Here is a 19,282-nt window from a genome sequence, read left to right as displayed (position 1 = left end):
CTGCTCCATGTGACGAGCGAACGATCTTGAATCCCCATATTGCGGTACAGTCTGTCTCGTCTGATTTGCGGCATTCTGGATACATCTTCTCTATACAGTTACCAGTCAAATTAGTAGATAATAAATTTAATTTAAGAATAAATGATTCAATCATTAAACTCTAAAAAAAAAAAGAAGTTTGGATGTGTAATTTGATATGCCGGATCTTCGTAATGTTGGCATCTGACAGTCCAATCATCCATAGTGATGCTGTCATAGGGCCGCTGCCACACTGCCTCCTCCCTATGATCCTGCATCATATGGTATCAAGCTGATGGATGCAATGGCAATAATCCTGGAAATGTAAAGATAAATGAGCGTCCATGGCTCGCCGAACGCGATCCTCCTCAAAATCAATGATGTCAAATATACCCTGCCAATAACAAATATTAGAAGAATACTATGTAAATTAAATATTCACAGTATAATTTATTTTACCTGTAAGTAAGTGTAGAAAATCTCTCTCTAAGTCGGTACAATGTGACGCCAATCAAAAAGCATCACGGGGGCATAGCTGCGGCATATGATGTCCAGCTTGATCTGCCATAGCTCACACCATCCCCTAATGGGCCTAGTGTAGTTTGGTGGTATCTCGATACGAAGATGCTGTCTCGGGTGCTCACATCTCCAATGCTCTAGAGCAAGGTTCTTCGATGGACCTCGCTCTCACCTCACTACCGATGAAGACTGGCCTAAAATAATAATAAATAAATATTAGTATGATAGCTAGCCAAATAAAAAAATCAAATTTTATTATATAAAAAATATAATAATATCACTCAGACCCGTCTCACTCGAATCCACCTCACTTGGACCCGCCTCACTGGGACCTGCTAGTGCAGGATCCTCTGACAATGGAGTCGGTGCGACAATGAAAATCGATGAAGGCACCTCAGCCTCTGGGGTAGACTGTGAACGCCAACATCGTCGTTTATCTCCTGATGCCATATCTGTAATTCTTGACATATAAATGAATATAATATTGAACAATAATAACAAAAAATAAATTACATTCTAATGAATAGAATTATATCGCATACCATTATTACAGGAGAAGATTGAACAAAAAATATAGATCTACTCATCAATATTCGTATCTTCCTCGATGTGTAGATTCTCCTCCGAATTATAATAATCGATATATGTGTCGTCTTCTATCTCATCATCATTTATGAACTGATCGTCGTCTTCTGACTCATCAAGATTCAATACAAAATCAACTTCAACTTCATTGGACAGCAGATCAGCCCTATTCAAAAGTGCCGTTACAAGTTCTTCATTAACAAGAAGCTCAGTTAATGTTTGTTCTTCTAGCTAAAAAACTTTCTCTTCATGTAAATCCGAATTTTCATCTATCTCTAATCGGGTTGGTATGTCATATACACCTCTAGATATTATTTTTTATACAACATGTCAATTACCTCGATACTTTAGATCCTTCAAATATATTACTTATTTCGCTTGAGTTGCTAATATATATGGCTCATTCTGGTATCATGTTCGTGCAAAATTTACACTGATAAAGTGTGGATCGATATGAATACCAATCTTTTTATTATTAATATACCACCATTCACACTGAAATAAGAATACAGAATTACTGGACCCATACTTCAGTTCTATGATATCTATCAGTACACCATAATATTCAATCTCTTCTTCTCCTTCATATCCTATTGTAGCAATCCCACTATTCTGAGTCCGTCGTTGCATCTCAAGCTTCTTTGTGTAAAATCTCATTCCTCTAATGATACATGATGCGTAGTGATTAATCCTTCGATCGGGATCACATGCTAAATCGTATAACTCATCGATCGTACCTATTTTTTTATTGAAATACTTATATTTCATTTACACTATAACATAAAAAATTATGTTGATTTAAATAATAATTTTTATAATTATTATAAATAATGTATTACTAATGCAACTTACAAAATCATCAAACCATTTTGCAAATTTTCTCCTATATCGATTATCAGCATGCGTATTATTCTCTCTACATAGTATACTCTTGTGCTCACTACAACAAGTCATAATTTTTAATTTTACATCGATATGAAAAAATTACTTAGAATATTAAATAGTATGCTAAGATGATACTTACTCAATAAAATTTTTAATTTCTTCATAATTATTTAGAACATAAAAGTATGTCTTGGATAGCTCGTTCACGTCCATAAATTCATATCTCCTTGCACCAATAGGTCGAATCGTTTGTTTAAATATAGACAATGTCAGTTTATTGTCACCCCATTCATGATCTGCATTATGATCTGTATGATTGAATCTTATTTCCATATCATCAAGATAGATCGAGCAGAGTGTGACACACTCCATAGTTACATATGCTTCCGTTAAAGACCCTTCAAGCCATGATTTATTGCGCACATATTTTTTTAAGGCACATAAAAATCTATAAATAAAAATAAATTTAAATTTTAGAATTGTATTTATATCTTATAATTGATATGATAAAGTATGTATAATTTTTTTACCTTTCAATAGGATACATCCATCGATAATGTACCGATCCAACCAAAAGAGCTTTCTTTGAAAGATGTACAACCAGATGCACCATAACATCAAAAAATAATAGTGAAATTTTTTTTTATAACTTATAAAGAATGAGTACGATATCCTTCTCAAATCTCTCAAACAAGTTAATCTTCAATTTTTGACAATATAATTCTCGAAAGAACACTCCCAGCTCAATCAATACAGTTTGAACATCACCATCCAAATAGCCATGCATGACCATAGGAAGCAAACATTGCATCATCACATGAGAGTCATAACTTTTTATGCCAGAGATATTGCCATCATTGTTGTCAACACACCGCGATACATTTGAAGCATATGCGTCAAAAAAATTTATGATTTTGAACCATCCATAAAAATTCTTTTTTTCCTCACCAAACAGTGAATAACATGCAGGTAGTAAAAAAAATCTATCACCTCAATGAACTAAATGCAACTCCGATCGAATTCCCATTTCTTATAAATCAAGATGAGCTTTTGTATCATCTTTTATTTTTTCTGAGATATTCAATACAGTACCGATGATATTATCATAAATATTCTTCTTAATGCGCATTACATCCAGATTATAATGAAGTAGTAGCTGCTTCCAATATGATAGTTCGAAAAAGATACTTCGCTTCGTCCAATTCAGCTCAGCTTCAGTATGCTTCCGCTTGCGAGTACTCAATATTTTTTCAAATTGGATGTTTTCAATGACTTCAAGTTGTTCTAAAATTTTTGCTCCACTTAACTCCTTAGGTGACGGACATCGGTCGGACTTACCATCAAAATATTGATTATAATGGATCCTCCAAGAATGATTACTAGGGAGAAACCGCCGATGACCTATGAAGCATATTTTTTGTCCATACTTTAAATATAAGGAGGATGCATCCTTGTTGCATATTGGACATGCCAGATATCCTTTGGTACTTTATCCAGATAAGTTTTCATATGCAGAAAAATCATTTATGGTCTATAAAATCAAAGCATGTAATTTAAAATTTTTTTAACTCACAGAATCATATGTCTGTACTCTATTTTCTCATAGCTCCTTCAGATCATCGATTAACGGTCGTAGATATACATCAATTTCATTATCTGGTGCTTTTAGACCCAAAATTAATAGTGATATAAAAATAAATGGTTCTTTCATGTACTTTCAAAGTGACACATTATATATAACTAACATCATAGGCCACATATTGTAAGAGGTATTTCGATTGCCAAAGGGATTAAATCCATCTGTCGCTAGATCAAGCTGGATATTACGTGGGTTACTTGCAAAGTACGGATGCTTTGCATCAAAATTTTTCTACACTACAAAGTCAGCCAGATGGCTAAATATGTTCTCCTCCAAAACCCACTGCTCATGATGCCATCTCATTTCTTCAGCTATCTTTGTAGACATATACAACCTTTGAAGTCTTGGAATCAATGGAAAATACCTCAAAATCTTTTGAGATATCTTCTTTCTTTTCTTATTATCGATTTTGTACCTACGCTGACTGTATTTTGGATATTTAGTTGCCTATTCGTTATCCTTATGAAATAATATACAGTTATTTTTGCATGCATGTATAGGAATATAGCCAAATCTCAATTTTTGCATGTATATTTTTGCTTCAGAATATGATTTCAAAAGTCTCTCTCCATCGAAAAGAGCTGCTTTAATCGATATCAAATTTTGATCAAATGACTTCTGACTCCATCGGTTCATGATTTTAATATGAAGTAATTTTATCAAAAATTTTAATTTGGAGAATTTAATACAATTTGGATAGAGTGGCTCTCGTGCATCCATTATAAGCTTTGCAAACTATTTAAAAGTCTTTTCTACCTCAAGTCGGATATTGTGTTCATGATTAGAATTGCTTTCAGATGCAGTAGTATGATGCATACATTTGAACAAGCACCCTGATGTAAATCATCCAATAGTTCTCCTATACCACTATGTTCGACAGGTCCAGCAGCATCACTATCATTTTCAGTATTATTATCATCGTGCACCACTTCATTCGGATCATCCTCCCCATGCCATATCCAACAAGTATACTTTTTATCCATACCATAATATAGCAGATGTTCCTCAACAAGTGTTATGTGATGATATACCATATTGACATATCTCTTGCATGGATACTTTATCCGACTAGTACTGTTAGCCTTATGTCGTGCAAACTCAATAAAATCTCGAACTCTTTTTCGATATTCAGGCAAAAAAATATCTATAGCACTCATCCAACTTTTGTTGATATCCATCTAATAACAAACATGAAAATTATTAATAATAAAAAAATTTTTAGTGGTATTCATCCGAACCGAATCCTGATCCGAATTTCGGATTGAATCACTATCCGAATTTCAGACGAAATCCCGATCCGGATCTAGACACGATCATTTTATGCAAAACAACACATATTAAAAAATACAAACTGAACAGTAACACAGAAAATCTCCTTTCACCAATTTAATGAAGCAAAAATGCATGATCTTATCCATTTCAAATCATTACTAATAGATGTGGCCCTATCCCTTTCAGAAAAATAATAATCTTATTATTATTATTAGTAGATATTTTATCTCATTATTATGAAAATTTTGACAGCATCTCTCCATGATTTTCCAAGTATACGACGTGAATATGGTACCTACGCACCTTATCTACCATATATCTGAAGAATGGTGGATAGATAACTACTGAATATCACATAATGAAACAAAATATCAACTATTAACAATAATAAGATTATTATTTTTTAAAAAAATCTAAATACGGAACATCCAATAGTCGATCTCGATAAAGATTGACTCTTGAACAAAAATCTACGGCTCAATGTAATTAAACTACCATCTCTGAACATACATTCGAAGATGAATTTCTAATTTATCAAAAAAGAGTAACTCTACATTGAAATTTTTTCATCAAAAATATCAATAGAATTTTTTCTAAAATTAAAATATTTTTTATATTTAATTATAATAAATAAAAGTATATAAAATAGCATATAAAATAATTAAATTGTAATAAGCAACAGCAATGTGCATTGTGCTAGTAGAACAAAAAATTATTTATAAATTTCGACAGTAACACTAAAAAAATTATGCAACAAATATAATTAATCAAATAATTAAATAATTTTATTAATATTTTATTTTTTTTATTTTTTTACCTTTTTTTCTTTTTTCTTCTTTTTTTCCTTCTTTTTTTTTTTTTTCCTTTTCTTTTTTCTTTTCCCCCTCCTTTCTCTCTTCCCTTCCTCCCTCCCCATCGCCGCCCCCTCCCCGACCTCATCTTCGCTGATCGACACCCTCCCCGACCCCATCTCCATCACTGCAGGTCGCCCCTTCCCCGACCGCATCCCCCCCGACCCCATCCTGCCCATCTCTGGCCCCAGACCCCCTCCCCGCTGGCCGACAACCTCCTTGTCGGCCGACCCCCTCCCCAGCCCCGTCTCCTTCGCCGCCATCCCCCCCTCTGGCCCCATCCTCCCCCTTCGGCCCCATCCCGCCCCGCCCCCATTTCCATCCCGCCCCCTCCTCACCGGCCGACCATGCCTCCTCGTCGGTCGACCCCTCTCCGGCCCCATGGCATCGCCGACTGCCCATGGCACCCCCCCGCAGATGGCTCCACCCCCTGGTGGCCCGATCAACACAAAAAAAAAAGGTTGAAAACCTTACCTCCGACATCTGATGGATGGTAAACGGCGGGCGGCACAGACGGCAGATGGCGGGTGGTGCGGACGGTGGACAGTGGATGATGGCGGTGGAGAGGGGCTTACCGACGGGAAGAGATGGAGGGGAGAGGGAGAAATGTGAGCTCGGGAGAGGGAGAGAGATCAAGAAAAGGAGAGAGGGGGAGGGGGGAGAAAAAAGGGTTTCGCATGGTTTCACCTGAAGAGACATCGATGTGATGTTGACTGAAAGCAGAATTATTAACGATGCAAATTTTCATCATTAATAATATTATTAGGGATGAAAATTTGATTTTTGTCACTAATAACTTCAAAAAAAAAATCTTCGCTAAAAAATTTTATCATCAAAAAAATTATTTGCAATGAAAAAAATTTTCATCATTAATTACGTTATTAGTGATGGAAAAATAATTTTCATCCCTAATAATTTCCATCAAAAAAACTTTTTTTCCTATTTTTTCACTAAAAAAATTATTTGCAATGAAAATAAAATATTTCATCATTAATTATCTCATTAGCAATAGAACATAAATTCATCGCCAATAATTTTCATGAAAAAAATAAAAAAATTATTTAGAATGAAAAAATTTTATCATTAATAATGTTATTAGCAATGAAAATTAAAATTTTATCACCAATAATTCTACCAAACAAATAAAAAATCCTCCACTAAAAAATATTTTCCTTTTAAAAAATTTTGCAAAAAAAATTATTTACAATAAAAACTAAATTTTAGTCGTTAATAATCTTATTAGTAACGTAAATATAATTTTCATCAGAAATAATTTTTGTAAAAAAAATTTCCCAATAATAATTTCATAAAAATTTAATTTTAGATTTTTTTCACTAAGAAAATTTTCTATCAAAAAAATTTAACAACAAAAAATGACATTAAAAAAATATTCATGGTAAAAAGTAAAATATTAATAAAAAATTTATATAAATAGTTAATTTATGATTTTTTTAAAAAAAATTACATACATAAAAGATTATGTACTACATAATCATGTACTGTTGGATGAGAATCATTTTTCTACTGATACGCTACAGATGTTAACTAACAATCTTTGTTACACGTGAATTAAATTTTGATCTTGTTGTTATGCTTTGATAGATATCTTGTTTGGACTAATTTTTAGGGTGATCTATTGGCCTCAGTTTCTATATAGAGTCTGATCTTTCTGATGGGGGATCAACATCAATTGGTGGATCCAGAGATCGACTGCTGTAGTGCATCATCTACCGTAGATTAAGGATAGTATTCAAGAAGTTATATTTTTCTGTTAAAGATGTTATAGAATTTTATTGTCACAAGGGATTGTTGGTCAAACTTTTTTTAGATGATTTAGAAGTAAATGATATAATTTAGTTAATCAAATAGTTGATAAAGTTTTATTCTTTTTACAATTGAAAGTTGATATTTTTCTTGAATCAAATTTCTTGCATTAAATTTTCTGAGGTGGTTTGCTCCTGAATCTTATAGACGGTTGATTCAGTTGTGGGTGAAGAATTTTATTGCATCATCCAATAAAGTCTGGATATTGAGAGTGTGATTCTTTTTCAATATCGAAAGTGATTTTTTAATTATTATGATATTTTTTTTGTTTCATCATAAATAATATATAATTTTTATATTTTTTAAATTTCTCATTTTTTTCATAATATTAGCGATAAAAATATTTTTATCATAAATAATTGACTATTTATGATGAAAAATATATTTTCATTGCAAACACTGTATTATTTATGATAAAACTTTTCATCAAAAATAATCTTTAATTTTTGTATTTTTAAAATTTTTGAATTAATTTCAAAATATTAGTGATAAAAATATTTTCATCATAAATAATCTACTATTTATGATCAAAATATATTTTTATCATAAATAAATTTTAATTTTTAAATTTTTAATATTTTTTATATTTTTTTAACTATTAGCGATGAAAATTTTTTATCATAAATAATAAGGTATTTATGATAGAAAAAGATTTTCATTGTGAATACATAATTATTTATGATATAAAATTTTTATTGTAAATAATCTATAATTTTTAAATTTTTTAAATTTTTGATTTTTTTAAAATATTAGCAATGAAAATTTTTCATCATAAATAATAAGTATTTATGATCAAAAATATTTTTCATCATGAATAAGAAATTATTTATGATATAAAATTTTTATCATAAATAATCTATAATTTTTAAATTTTTAAAATTTTTGATTTTTTTTTGAAATATTAGTGACGATACATTTTCATTATAAATAATTTAGTATTCATGATAGAAATGGTTTTACATTGTGAGAACTAAATTATTTATGACATAAAATTTTCATCACAAATAATCTATAATTTTTAAATTTTTATTTTTTTAAAATATTAACAATGATATATTTTCATCATAAATATTTAGTATTCATAATGAAAATAATTTTATGTCATAAATACTAAATTATTTACATTATAAAATTTTTATTACAAATAATTTGTAATTTTAAATTTTTAAATTTTTTGATTTATTTTTGAAATATTAACGATGATACATTTTCATCATAAATAATTCAGTATTCATGATGTAAATAGTTTTACATCGTGAATACTGAATTATTTATGTTGTAAAATTTTTATCACAAATAATCTATATTTTTAAATTTGTAATTTTTTTAATTTTTTTAAATATTATCAATGAAAACTTTTTATTGAAAATAATGTTATTTTCAAAAAAAAATATTTTCTATCATAAATAATTAAATAATTTTATCATTTATAATCTTTTTAGCAATGTAAATTTAAATTTTATCATAAATAATTTTTATAAAAAAATATTTCTCCACTAAAAGTACCTTCTCAGGTATATTTATAAATTCTAGCAGCCTTGGGATATGTTCATGCTAAACAGGATTTATAAAGATTGTAGATCTGTGCAGAAGAATGAGATGAATATGAGACAACCATGATATGGATCAATTTGATTTTCTTTGATCACAAAAATAAAGCAAATTCTCTAATATTCTACTCCAATCAAAAATAATTTATAATTAAAAAATTTAACTAATTAGATTTATTTTTTTTAATGGCAACACTGTCATGAGTTGATCGAAAGATTTGAATGGACACCCAAACTCAAATTTAATCTGCGAGCGGCTAAGACCCTTGAGATCTGATGCAAAAGGAGAATCTTTAGGTGATATGTTGGCCTTAGTTTCTATATAGAGTCTGATCTTTTTTATGGAGGATCGACATCAATTAGTAGTTTCAGGGATCGAACTGCTGTGGTCATCATCTGCCGCAGATTAAGGACAGCGTTCAAGAAGTTATATTTTTCTCTTAAAGATGTTATAGGATTTTGTTATCACAAAGAATTATTAGCCAAACCTTTTTAGGATGGTTTAGAAGTAAATGATATAATTTAGTCCATCGAATAGTTAATAAAATTTTATTCTTTATACAGTGAGAAGTTGATATTTTTTTTAATCAAATTTTTTGTGTTTAATTTTTTGAGATGGTTTACTCTTAGATCTTAAAGACGGTTGATTCGAATGTAGGTAAAAAATTTTGTTGCATCATCCAACAAAGTCTAGATACTGAAAGAATAATTTTTTTCAGTATCGAAAGTCATTTTTTTTTAATTTTTAATTTTTTTAATTATTAGCGATGAAATTATTTTATCATAAATAATGAAGTATTTACAATAACAATTATTTTTCATCATAAATAGCCAATTATTTATGATAAAAAATAAATTTTTATCACAAACACTAGGTTATTTGCAATGTAATATTTTCATCATAAATAATCTATAATTTTTATATTTTTTATATTTTATTATTTTAGAAATATTTTTGATGAAAATATTTTTATCATAACTAATTGAATATTTATGATAAAAAATAATTTTTTATCATAAATAATTTGTAATTTTTGAATTTTTAAAGTTTTTATATTTTTTTCAAATATTAGCGATGAAAACTTTTTAATGTAAATAATTGAGTATTTACAATGAAAATTTTTTTTATCATAAATACCCTATTATTTTTGATGTAATATTTTTATCATAAATAATCTATACTTTTTAAAATTTCTTATTTTTTAAATATTAGTGATAAAAATTTTTCATCATAAATAACTAGTATTTGTGATGAAAATTTTTTTTCATCATAAATATTAAATTATTTATGACATAATATTTTCATCATAAATAATCTATAATTTTTAAATTTTTAAATTTTTTAAATTTTTTATTTTTTTTAAATATTAGCAATAAAAATTTTTCATCATAACTAATAGAGTATTTATGATGGAAATCTATTTTTACCATAAATACTTAATTATTTATAATATAATATTTTTATCATAAATAATCTATAATTTTTAAATTTTTTATTTTTTTTAAAATATTAGTAATGAAAACTTTTCATCATAAATAATTGAGTATTTATGATTGAAATATATTTTTATCATAGATATTTAATTATTTATGATGTAATATTCTTATCATAAATAATCTATAATTTTAAAATTTTTAAAATTTTTTATTTTTTTAAAATATTAATGATGAAAAGTTTTTATCATAACTAATAGAGTATTTGCAATGAAAATATATTTTCATCATAAATATTTAATTATTTATGATGTAATATTTTTATCATAAATAATCTATAATTTTTAAAATTTTAAAATTTCTTATTTTTTTAAATATTAGCAATAAAATTTTTTTATCATAAATAATTGAGTATTTATGATTAAAAATATTTTTCATCATAATTTCTTGATTATTTATGATGAAAAATTTTTATCATAAATAATCTATAATTTTTTAATTTTAAAATTTTTTTATTTTTTTAAATATTAATGATGAAATGTTTTCATTGAGAATAATATTGTTTTTGATGAAAAAATATTTTTTATCATAAATACTTAAATTATTTATGATAAAAATATTTTCATCATGAATATTTGAAAATTTAAAATTAAAATAAATATTTTATTATTTATGATAAAAATAATCATCATAAATAATAATTATTTATGATGAAATTCTTTTTCCATCACTAATATAAAACTATTTATGATAAAAAATTATTTTTATCATAAATAATTTATTATTTATGATAAATTTTACTTTACATCATAAATACTAATTATTTATGATAAAAATATTTTTATCATAAATAATTTCATCATAAAAACTTTCTTTTCTTGTAGTGGGAGTTAGTGCATATTTTAGGAGGATCATCTGCAGATCGTCATTCTTTTAAGAGAAGAAAGAAGAAGAAGATGCAAAAGATTCATGCCACCGATCCAAAGTCAAAATAGAGCAAAAAGTCAAAAATCAACAAGAGCTAGGTAGAATGCTTTTTCTACAAAAAGCTGAATCATTAGAAGAAAAAGTGTCTTTCTTATATAGCTTCTTTTAACCCAAACAGACTAAAGAATAAGAGAAGCAAGCAATCTGTTGCTTCACAAAGTACTTATATGATAACTCCTTGTAATTTCTCTGTCTGTGATACTATTACCTGGGTATTGGATACTGAAAGTCTAATTAATATTTATAATTTATTATAGGGACTATAGGTTAGTAGGATGTTTAGAAAAAATGAGCAGTTTCTGAACATTGGAGATAGAAGCCTTATTCTAGTTCTAGCCTTAGGAACTATGCAGCTTGTTTTCGAGTCTAGTAGTGTCATGATAGATGGTGTCATTATTATTATTTTTTTTATGATGAATGTTATCTCTATAGGCTTTTTGGCCAAACTCAATTTTAAATTTTTAATAAAAGATGATTTTAATGATATCATTATGAATGATACTAAAATCATACGAGAATAATTGAAACATGGCATATACTTACTATCACAGGTATAATGTACATATCGAACAAACACCCTCGGATAGATAATATCAGTGATTCCTATATTTGACATTATAGGTTGGGTCATGTGAATAAGAACAAGATAGATAGATTAATCAAGGAGGATGTCTTTGAAATTAATGATTATGAATTATTACCGACCTGTGAATCCTGTCTTCTAGGTAAGATAACCAAATCATTTTTTAAGAAAAAAGGTGAGCGAGCCAGTGATGTTCTAGGTCTAGTACATACTGATATATATGGACCTATGAACATAGGTGTCAGAGGAGAATATAATTACTTCATTATATTTACTGATGACCTATCAAGGTATGGGTACATCTACCTTATGAAAATTTCTATCTATAAGATTAAGCATCGATAAATTGAGAAAAAGTCAACTTGATTATGTAGAACTATCTTGGATAAATTTAGTTAAGGCTAACTGCTGGCAACTATTTATTGTCTTTTGGCTCATAACTTTCCTACCCTAGATGCTATACCATGTCAATGATATTTCATGATGAAATCATGCAAGGATGTGAATCAGTTGGCTGCTTTTTCTTGTTGCTACTACTACTCTTCCTATGATACTCTGCTGATACTCATCTAAAACTATCCTTAAATCCTAGGTTTCCATCATAGAAAACTTATTTCTTGCATTTAGTTATATATACCATCCATAATAAAAGGAGATACATAACAAAAGAAGGGATTTTAGGTTGCAGTATCAGGGGAACTAGTTTAAGATAGGGTTTAGTTTCAACCAGGTTGCATCCTCTTTAGCCCCTATAGTGTGCCAGGCCAAACATAGCATGCCAATGACTCTTTTCCACAAATAACTATGTACCATATTAATTTAATTATGTGTCATATTAATTTAACTATATACCATATTAATTTAACTATGTACCATATTTAATTAGCTATATATCATATTTAGTTAACTATGTATCATATTAAATTAACTATATACTATGTTAATTTAACTGTATGCAATATTAATTTAGCTATGTGCAGAGTTTATTTAACTATATGCAGTGTTAAATTAACTGTATGCGATATTAATTTAATCATGTATAGGATTAATTTAACTATGTATCATATTGATTTAACTATGTACCATATTTAGTTAACTGTATATTATGTTAATTTAATTGTATACCATATTAATTTAACTATGTACACTATTAATTTAACTGTATATAGAGTTTATTTAACTATGTACAATATTAAATTAACTATGTATGATATTAATTTAACAATATACAGGGTTAATTTAACTATGTATCATATTTAGTTAACTATGTACCATGTTAAATTAACGGTATACCGTGTTAGTTTAACTATATACAGTATTAATTTAATTATGTGTAGAGTTTATTTAACTATGTATAATATTAATTTAACTATGTGCAAAGTTAATTTAATTGTATACCATGTTAATTTAACTGTGTATCATATTTAGTTAACTATGTACTATATTAAATTAACTATGTACCATATTAATTTAATTATATGCAGTATTAATTTAACTATATATAAAATTTATTTAACTGTATATCATATTAAATTAACTATATATGATGTTAATTTAACTACGCATAGGATTAATTTAATTATATACCATAATTAGTTAACTACATATCATATTAAATTAACTATATACCATCTTAATTTGACTATATGTAGTATTAATTTAACTGTGTGTGGAGTTCATTTAACTATGTACAATATTAAATTAACTATATATGATGTTAATTTAACTGTGTATAGGATTAATTTAGCTGTATACCATGTTAATTTAACTATGTATCAAGTTTGGTTAACTGTGTATCATGTTAAATTAATTGTGTACTATGTTAGTTTAACTATATGCAGAGTTCATTTAACTGTATGCAAGGTTCACTTAATTGTGTGTAGTGTTAAATTAACTGTATATAATGTTAATTTAATTATGTATAGAATTTATTTAACTGTGTATCATGTTAATTTAACTGTATACCATGTTAATGATATTTCATGATGAAAATTATGCAAGGATGTAAATCACTTGGCTGCTTTCTTCTACTGCTACTACTACTCTTCCCATGATACTTTATTGATACTATACGATGTTAATTTAACTGTGTATATGATTCATTTAACTGTATATTATGTTAATTTAACTATATACTATATTAATGATATTTCATGATGAAAATCTTGCAAGGATGTGAATCACTTGGCTGCTTTCTCCTGCTGCTACTACTACTCTTCCCATGATACTCTGCTGATACTCATCGGAAACTCTCCCGAAATCTTAGGTTTTCATTGTAAAAAACTTATTTCTTGCATTTAGTTATATATACCATCCATAATAAAAGGAGATACATAACAAAGAAGGGATCTTAGGTTGCATTCTCAGGGGAACTAGTTTAAGATAGGGTTTAGTTTCAGTCAGGTTGCATTCTCTTTAACCCTTATAGTATTCCAAGCCAAACATAGCATGCCAATAACTCTTTTTCAAAAATAACTAAGTACCATAGTAATTAAACTATGTGTCATATTAATTTAACTGTATACTATATTAATTTAACTGTGTATCATATTTAGTTAACTGTATATCATATTAAATTAACTGTGCATCATATTTAGTTAACTGTATATCATATTAAATTAACTATATATTATGTTAATTTAATTGTATATAATATTAATTTTACTATGTGCAAAATTTATTTAACTATGTACAATATTAATTTAACTGTGTGCAGAGTTCATTTAACTGTGTACAGTGTTAAATTAACTATGTACGATGTTAATTTAATTGTGTATAGAATTTATTTAATTGTGTATCATATTTGAAAGAATCAATATATGTTTGGAAGAATCAATACATTTTTTGTTATAGATACCTTGTTATTTCAAGATATTCAAGAATTTTTGAATTGATAAAAATGCTTGGAGAAGGCCAAAGTTATAATTTCATCAAGTTGGAGATCAAGATAATATTTTTCGAAAGCCTCAAGAGCATTAAAGAAGACTTCAAAATATGTGGAGGTAATTACAGAAGTTTCGAAAGCTAAAATTTTGGAGAGAAATCTATCTGGGTAAAATAGGACGGCCCCTACGTCGACCCTTTTAGAAAAGGGGTACTGGCACGCTGTTTTTGGGCTGGCACACAAAAGGGGGCAACCCATGGGTTGACCCCTGCTGTGCCGCAAGCCAAAGATAGAAAGTTGTTGTTTTTGTTCTATCATAGGGGCCGACCCATAGGATGACCCTTGTGCATAGGTCGATCTTTGAGATGAAAATATGCATAACAGCTAGTTTTCTAGCTCATTTTTTGTGTAATAATGAGCGAAATGAGTTGACCACCTCTCCAAAGTGCATTCAACTCTCCATTCCATCTGTGTGCAGTATTCATTTAACTGTATATTATGTTAATTTAATTGTGTACAGTATTCATTTAACTATATATCATGTTAATTTAATTATGTACAGAGTTTATTTTACTGTGTATAGTATCTATTTAACTATATATTTCAGCCATTTAAGTGTGTACAGTTGCAAGTTTCCAAATGTATTTCAGAATGTCTTTGCTCAATAAAATGCAAGTTCCCAAAATATAAGTTCATAACAAAATGCAAGTTTCCAAAATGCCTTTTCTCACAACACAACTGCATTCCAAAATAGTTACTCAATAATCTCATTACAAGTTTTTCTATTGTGTGCTTCTTTCCCACATCATCCATTTTTCAGAATTCTTGATGAATCCACCTATGAAGCTCTTCTCTTCTTCCTAGGCCTGCCAGGATGAGTCTTGGTGATAGGAGGTAAAATATGTATCTCGTCTGAGACACTCTGGGTCATCTCAATATCTAAAATTGGGTTGATAGATTCTGCATATGCTGCTCTATATATATCGGCCTCAAAATAATTATCAGTGGAGTGATACAAAGATCTATCAGCCATCTCAATGCATGCACATGCATGCTTACATGGCATCCAAAAGATTCGCCATTCGCTACAAGAGCAAGTGCATTCCTATAGGTCAACCTTACATAAGTACTTTATATCCTTTACATTGTAAATCATGATGCTCGATGTAAAGATGGATAACTTTTGACCTTCTTCTATATTTTCTGCAACACCTTTTTCGGATCGGGGCAAAGATGGGTTTACATATTGTAACCTCGAATCTATCGATCGTACATCAATTTTATAATTTGGAGTCTTATATGGTCAACCATCTCAGGAATAGAAAGATACTGAGCCTTCAGAATTGAAATGTTGAAACACTCTGCCACATTAGATGTAATGATACCCCAACGCGGACCTGGAAAGACTGCATTTGTCCAGTGCTCCGACTTTGCATGCATCATAAAGTAACTTGTTCTTGGAGTTGCTACTATAAGTTTGTTGATTAGTTTTTGAAAAATATTCAGGTTTGGAATATATGCAGTAGTATTTAATAAATCAACCAATCTCTTCCTTTCAGCTACACAATAATGGACAAGCACCTACATGTACAATAATGAAAAGATAGCAACGACTTAATAAAATCAGATATTTTGAAGATGTAACTTAAAAATTTAGAAGAATATGATGCATACCTAATTTTTATAATTATCTTTGACATGGTGAATGCAATATGAGTAATAGCTATCAATAAAATATTTCGGCACTACTTTTATAAGTCTCTGATGTCTATCTATCATAATAGTAAAATGATGCCCATGATAGTCAACACAAGACTCTAAGACTTCTTTCAATATTCAATAAAAATCAATCCCAATTATCATCATTTTTATATAAACAATAGCATATGTAATGAAGAATATATCATTATTCACATCTTTGCCTGTAGCACCAAGTAAAACTCCTCCATCCTTATGCTTAACAAATGTTGCACCATGAATATCAGAGGTCTACAACCTCTTATGAAACTATTGATTGAGGCTTTAAATGAAATGAATAGCCATCTAAATCGATCTTTAATGATTTCATACATCGCTATACTGTCGGAGTTAGTCTAAAGAATGGCATCACAATACCACCATATCCTTTCATAAGATATTGACCTCTCTCCATAGATCTCCTTGATAGCAACCTCTTTTTCATGCCATGCTTGATGATATGGCAATTCCACACCATATTCATGATGAATATCTTTTATAATATCAATCAGCCTATATAAAGGCATATCTTGAAGTTTTTCCTTGACAATATTTGAAATCCAATGTTTTGAAGCCTTGGGATGCTATCGGTTTTGCAACCCTACTCTGCATGTATGTTCGTTGTTCATGGTTTTAATTGCAAACCTATCTTAATTCCGAAGGTGAGAAGTATGAATATTCCATCCACATCTATTATATGCATACTCGATGGTCACACGCACACAATGATTCTTGACAAACACAAAATTCCTACAATTTGCAATGCAAAACTTGCAAATTGCAGCATGAAGATTTTCAACATCCTTAAATTCTTAACCTACACCCTCTATGCAGCTCTTCCAAGCATCCAACATATTTTTTTGACTTGGTTCATCTTTAATCATAGCTCTTGTTTCTTTGACAACTCAAATAAAATTACTCGTGCTAGCAAATGATGATAAGCGAGATGAATCAACTATTTGTTCATTTTTACAACAACTTGTATGTGCAGCATTATGGATTGGATGGCTATCTCTACAATATAAGAGGATTATTCTTTCATTATATTATCAATCAATTTTGAACTATTACATACATCATAAGTACTATATTCATGCTACAACTACATATAAATGTGCAAAATAACTAATTAAAAATAAAAATAGATATATAACTTGCAATTAAATTTTGCATTATCTCATATTGATTACTACTTGAGGAGATTCAATCGAGGATACACAATGAGATACAACCATCTTAATTATCGTAGCTTTTAACTTCAAATATATTTTATATATATTCCTAACATCCTTATCCACTATGAGCTTAACAAGCATTCTTGAATTGCTAGCAATATAGAATTTGATTTCTATCATTGCAGGGGATAGATGCTTCCATCTCTCTACTATTTTATTGACAATGTAATCGAGGGCTGAGTCTTATGAAATTAAAATAACATGGCCCTCACTACCATAAGAGCATATAGTCATGAAAACTAGATTTTGATGTTTTTAGAATCCATGACTATTAGAAAGCTAGATGAGGTTGTTTAAAATGCTAGATGAGCTCCTTTAAATCTTTTCGACAATAATGAAGAATAAAATATCTGAAAAACCAGAATAAAATTCCTTAAAACCTGATGTTTGTATCAGAATATTTTGATATGAGAATAATAAAATTTGGAAAGGCCAAAATGAGCAGAAAAACCCTCAAAACCTAACTTGCATTTGAAGCAATTTGAGAAGGTCATAATAGATAGAAAATCCCTCAAAAAGTGAATATCCATATCAAAATATTTAGACTTGAGTTTTGTCAAATTTGGAAGGGCGAGGATGGACAAGAAATCCCTCAAAAAATGGCCTTCTACTATTTTTTCTAAAAAAAATAGAGGAATGTATTGTAAAGTATGGAATCAGGATCGTTTTGTAAAATAGACATGAAAGGATACTTTTGGCATTTTTTAAAGTCATCTTGTGCCAAAACTGATGTGTTACGCTAAATAGAGACCAAAAATTATAGTTTTGATTAATAGAGAGTTTTTGTTAGAGTGGTGTCAATCGGAGGATTGGTAATTAAATACCCATAAAAATTAAGCTTTGGATGGAGAACCCTTCGATAGATGAGAGCATGCTAAAGTAGAAGTGGAAACTGGGTTCTCTTGTTAAGAAAAGATACTGTAGCACAAAAATGTATTGGGAGAGATATAAAACAAATAAAAGTTATCTATAAGTGTCATAGAAAAAATCATAGGGAAAATCCAAGCCCATACGAAACCTAAGAAAGTTAGGAGTCTATTTAGAAGGTGAAGGTTGGATGATATACAAGTTCATGGAGTTTAAATTTTAAAGTGTGGCATGTTTTCATGTATGAAATTATTCAACTTCTTACAACTTCTGGTAATTTTCAGCCCATAGACTTCCCTATAGCTATAAGATATAATATGTTTAATTAGTGTGTTGTTAGATTTATCTATTATTATAACTATTATGGAAATTATCTACCATTTGAACTGACCTTCCTCTCCTCGATCATGAT

The 19,282-nt window shown here is 28.8% G+C and overlaps 1 pseudogene; it reads right to left on the bottom strand.

Moving 5' to 3' along the window:
• Window positions 1–15,785: 15,785 nt before the first annotated feature.
• Window positions 15,786–18,237, bottom strand: LOC140853125 (uncharacterized; annotated as a pseudogene).
• Window positions 18,238–19,282: the final 1,045 nt, after the last annotated feature.

The sequence above is a fragment of the Elaeis guineensis genome, chromosome 13, assembly GCF_000442705.2.
Source record: "Elaeis guineensis isolate ETL-2024a chromosome 13, EG11, whole genome shotgun sequence".
In the NCBI taxonomy this organism is placed as follows: domain Eukaryota; kingdom Viridiplantae; phylum Streptophyta; class Magnoliopsida; order Arecales; family Arecaceae; genus Elaeis; species Elaeis guineensis.
The sequence above is the reverse complement of the archived record's forward strand: the minus strand, read 5'-3'. Positions and strand labels throughout refer to the sequence as shown.